The sequence below is a fragment of the Rhagoletis zephyria genome, unplaced genomic scaffold, assembly GCF_001687245.7.
Source record: "Rhagoletis zephyria isolate East Lansing unplaced genomic scaffold, Rhagoletis_zephyria_1.1 Rzeph_scaffold_00210, whole genome shotgun sequence".
In the NCBI taxonomy this organism is placed as follows: Eukaryota; Metazoa; Arthropoda; class Insecta; order Diptera; family Tephritidae; genus Rhagoletis; species Rhagoletis zephyria.
The window spans coordinates 82182-88071 of record NW_016157294.1 but is presented as its reverse complement, the minus strand read 5'-3'; positions in this window follow the sequence as shown (position 1 = coordinate 88071).

The following is a 5890-nucleotide window of genomic DNA, read 5'->3' as shown; positions in this document are numbered from 1 at the left end:
AAAGTTGGGAAGAGGGGTGCCAGAATAAACAAAATCTTTTCAACTATTTATCTTGCCTACTGTCTTTAAGTTGTCTTATAAAAGACTTGCAACTACATATCTTAGACACAATTGCCCCGTAAGTGGTGGTAGTGCAATGGTTAGTTTAACTAAATATCTCCATCCTTACCAAACCTAAACTACCCATTCATACGGTAAATAAGAACCTTTTTTTCGTAATCGTAATTAACCCGTGTGCGGAACCCTAGACACAGCTGTACCTAAAACCAACTTTGAAAGTTGAGAGAAATGTTTTATCATTCCAGTAGAGAGCTGAAATTTTATTTTACCCTAAAAAATCTTTTTAATAAAAAAAATTTACATGGAAAATTTCAAATGCCCACCGACACCTTTTAAAAAAAATGAATAAAAATTTTTCCAAGGGAGAGAACTTTCTTCTCAGTAAGTTGGTCCTTTTAAGACCATAAATTCGTTAGTTTAGTTTTTGGATCACCCTATTATACATATATCTTAAAGAAAAATAATTTGCATATGAATTCATGCCTAGCAATAGGCTTCTATTAAACGTTCTAGTTTTCATGTTTCCGCACAAGGGTTAATTAAATTTCTATCGAAAATCAATATTCCCCTAATATTTTTAAAATAATGAACTAAAAAAAGTATAAGTAGATATGACATTATTATCATCGACAGCAAAGAAGCGAAAAGAACGTTTTCGCAAAGCAAACGCTTGTCTTATCTTACTGATAAGCTTTTTTGTTAGCTAGTTGATATGGCGGTAGACATGCTGATTGCCTCAATGGCAAAAAAAACCAGCGCCCTTTGCTTTATCGACGTCGCTCAGTCAGTGACGGTAAGTGTAAATGGTATTTCGATCATCGGTGGCTAAGTTAAAAGCATTTTTTTCCTAAATTTTTATGCAACTAAATAAAAAGTAAATGGAAAGCCTGTTAAAATGGAAGAAGTTGTAACGAAGTAAATATGTATGTTTTACATATCGCCAGGTGTAAATGAAATGAATTTATCAGAGATAAGAAAAATATATATACCGAGTATATTTCTATGCTAGCAATGCCATGTGATATGGTGTCGAAAATGACTAAATACCTAGTACCTACTAATATTTAACGAGAAGTAGAAAAGCGTTTTAGCAGAGTTGATAAGAGCAAAGTGTCCAGTATTGACTGATATACCAAAATATTGAAATGTGTAGTCTGCGTCTGCTTCTGCTGGTGGATTAGTCGATTTTGTTAAGTGAAACAGAGGTGCTTAAAATAGTCTTTTGCACTTTGTGTAGAAAAAGAAGGCATTTATGGATTTTTTGTTAAAAGTACTCGCAACTTAGTGATGAATATGGACAAATGCCTGGATGCGTGTTTCGGTCGGAGGGTAAGTTATTGTTTGCTATAGAAAATTATTCCTTTTAAATAAGTACGTAGTACATTTGTAAATAGTAGTGTGGCACATAGCTAGATGACTCCTATAATTGAAACGCTGAAAGTTATGTAAAGGAATAACAGTAAGCGGGTATTTGTTATCTATTTTGAGGATTCAGAAGTTTCACATACATATATACCTAGTATTCGTTTATATATGTACCTATGTACATATGTATGTGTACCTTCATACAATTTTGCTGAGTATGACTAATATTTGTACCGAATTTCTGAGTTTCGCTGTCCTGCTTTTACATATTTCATTTTCGTTATGCCTAAGTACAGGTACATATATCATATCGACATAAGATTACGATTCCTGGTATTTGATAACTTATCGATATTTGAAATAGTTATAAAAGAGTTGTAGAGTTTTACATGTACTTATGTATATACATTAGGGTGGTCCAAAAATACACAGGAGAATCAACTTTTTTGAATTTTCCTGCTGCCACCGCTCAGAGTTAAGAAAATAGCAAAAAAGAACCCCCTATTTTTTTTTGAAAGCGGATAATATTTAATCGTTCCGCCGGGCCTTGTATTTTTCGATGGAAGAAATTATTTTTCGTATAATTGCTAGATAATCGTTAAAATAAGATAGAATAAGAGTATTTGCCAAATATGTAATTATATCATCTTAGTTTACAAAGTGGCAACTCTACTCAAACACATGCTTGTCCACAGTTTAAGCAAATATTTTCCGTTTGATGCCCATATGGTGCTACTAAATAAGCTGAGTTTTTTTTATTAATCCTTGTTGAATTTTTAGAAAGGTGGCAACCACATTCCAAATTTCTTTTTTTAATATAAATATTCTGTTGAAAATTGAAATTATTAGACGTTTTTAAATAGCTGGCAACCCTTTTTTCAAATTTCGTACGATAAATCTACCGAAAATATCGAGTAAATGCAAAAAGAATTGAATTAATCTTTTGATTTTGTCGAATGTTATAACAGTTCTTCGAAAAAATTTCTCCATGTAGAACATATAAAATATTTGAAAACATCGGTGGAACGGGTAAATATTTACCGATATTCTTTAGTTCTGGCGGGTGGCTGGAAAAAATTGGACCAGCCTAATGTGCATAGATGTAGACATGTACATACATACATATATACTTATATAGAATATATATTAATATTGATAAATGCGTACGCTTTTCGAATAGCCTTAGCATAATTTTATTTCCCTCATAATAACGTCATTGTCGCTTTTCAATCATAGTTTTAGGTGCCTTTCTGTAGGTACGTGTAAACAAAGGTACTTAAATTTGTGTGCTGGTGTTGGTTGATTTTTCCGACAGGGTGGTAAGATGATTTATTTTGGAACGAATTTCCGTCATTTCCGTCATTTCCGGAAATTCGTTCCAAAATAAATCATCGTACATAAATTTGTTTACATCTAACAATTGTATATACATATATATAAAATAATATATTTTTAGAAAATATAACAACAAAAAATATTGATAAATTTTTCCGTCCAAATTTCAACCAATAGAATGGCGTGGTAATAAACTGATAAGTTTTCAATAATGTTCTCTCTTACCTGCATACATAAGTATACACATATATAATGTATATCCGAAACAAAAAGCTGTTAAATCTACTTAAGCGCTAAAGGTCTGATTATGCATACTTCGCATAACTTCGCACAAGCACTGGTACCACCGCTATTGAAATATCACTTAAGAAAATGTGAAGCAAAATCTAAACTCAACAGATCGCTAAGTTTTTGCTAATTTCTGGGTAATTGAATACATACAAAATGACGGTTTAAAGTTTATGCGAAGTATGCATAATCAGGCCATAATTGAAATTGACAGATTGGATTTAATTGGGGTATGATGTAATTCTATCAACTGAAATTAGTACCAAAAATAAATGCGAAATAAACGATTGCGTATGACTGACTGGCGCCGAGCCGTTGAAGAACTTTTGGCAAATAAACGTGCGAAATAGTTAAGATACTGGCAAGTCAATATTCTTATTAAGTTTCATCAAAAAATTCCTTGTCGTTGAAAGAATAAAGGCATTATACTAAAGCCAGCTTCCCGACATAATCTACTATTCCATACGAACACAGATATGTAGATCCGTGTATACATGCTTCATAAATATTGAGTAGAGAAAACTGGTTGTTAAGTTTTGCAAACAGTTAAGTATTAGTTCATCAACAAAGATATACAATAAAAAGTCAATCAGAAATTATTTAAAATCTCAAAACACAGTCCGGATAATTGACCCGAAATCCAACTTTGTTCATTTGAATATTTCTGATCCTCGTTATTTAGGACTATAACTGTTTCGTCGATTGTCTCCTTTGAAGGTGTTTAAAGTATACTCACCTTGGTTCGCTTTGTCCACGTTTCAGAGTAATAGAATTGGGTGGACAAGACGATATTTTTGCAGAGCATGTTGTTTTTTTTTTGTCGTGAGAGCTCATTAACCCAGATGATAAAACGATATCGGTTGGAACCGCCACTTAGTTATGTTGTACCTTAGCCTTGTAAGTATTCCCATTAAGGATGCCAGCTGGTGGTAGCAAAAGAAGAGGAAGCCGCACCGGAGATAAGACCAGATGGAGAAGAATTTGGCTCTACTTGGAATTCCCAATTGGAAACAATTGGCACAGAAGGGCAACGACTGGACTCGGTCAATATCGCTTAGGTGGCCACAACGCCAAACAAAAAGAAGTAGAAGGAGAATAATTATTAAAGTTCGTATATCGAGGGGTTATATTCAATACCCTCTAAATATCTGCACTTAAAAAAAAAATTAGATTCCGATATAAAAATCCACCTAAGACTTAACTGTCATCGATGATATTAAATATTACTGACCTTGTATAACGCCTGTCAAGCGTTCACTATTCACTATTAAATTGCAAAATGAGGATTTACATCAGTGTTCTAACATCAGAAATTAGTTTCTGTAGGGATGAATCGATACAAGTAAATTTAAGTACATACTCGATACTTTTCTCAATTTACCAAGTATTTTTGTACTCGATACTTTTTACTGCGATCCAATTAGGTATCAATAAAGTACTTGTATTGGAAGCGAAAAACTTTTTATGCTTCAGAATCTTCTTTCAAAAGCAACCCATTAGACGAATGGGAAGATATGCGCACTACATTTCCGCAGCTATTCATAACGGTTGTTGGGTCATCTGTCAGTTGCGAGAGGCTTTTCTCAAAAACAGGTACAACTACATATATCAAAACCTCGAAACCGGAATTGTTATTTGAAGAATAATAAAATTACACAAATCTAAAAATGTTAACTATGTATGTATAAATCGATTATTCAGTTTAAAGAAAAGCACTGAGTGGGTGATATCGTCAATAAAATGGATTTCTCATCCGTACCAAGTTTGATTAAAGCATAGACAGACGGCAACGTTGATCCGGATTAACGCCGCAGTCGATCTGATCAAAATTGTGCCTTGACAGACGGCAGTAATGCGGATATACGAGCCGCGAGGTTGTAGGTTCGAATCCCATTTAATTTTGTTTTATGTATTCAATTATAACCTCTATATTTTTTTAAGTTGTTTTTAGTTAGTTGTTTTTGACTTTTTTAGTAAAATTAAACTCTAAAATTTTAAATTAACTAATAATAAAATAAAAAATGTGAAATAAAATAAAACAAACGAAATTAAAATTAAGTAAAATACACAAAGAAAATGCGAACCTAGCATGGACATATACGTTGTCGTCGGTACTGCAGTCACCGTATTAATTCAAATAAGTTCTTATTCGATTTAAATTGGATTCTTATCTGCATTCTCTCGCTCTGTATTCTACGCTCTCTGAGTTTTGGTCATTATTGTAGGACTTAATCCGGATCACCTGCAGTTAATTTCCGAGACGATTCCGAATTAACGAGTTGATCCAGATCAACGCTGCCGTCTGTCTATGCTTTTATTAGACGTAATAAAACTAAAATATCCACACACACAGATAGATGTTTGTTTGTGTGCTCAAACGTGTGCCCAAACGTGTCAATAAACGCTTGCTCTCATAACAATATGTACTCTCAAATGAATGTTCTCCGGTATGTGCAACAATTTGACAAAATCATAAATGAAGTTAAATTGAAAGCATCTAACCTGTATGCATGTGCATATGTATGTATGTATGTATTTGTTGCATATACATATGTACTCATATGACGTCATAAGTAGCACTCGCGTGCACTTGAAACGAAAAAAAAAACATTGTGGTTGTTCACGCTTGCTTGGCTATCAGGTTATTTGGTTAAAAATAATTTTTCTGTAGTGTATTTAATTACACTGGACCACAAATTTCAACTTTTTCTCTTTACCAGAAACGCCGTTATGAAATTCTTATGTAAAATCACCCCCTGATTCCGAAAATCAAGGTTATTTTTAATTCTATGGTACCGTTTTTGAGATATTTGCAATTTACCGTTTTTGCAAAAAAAAAAAA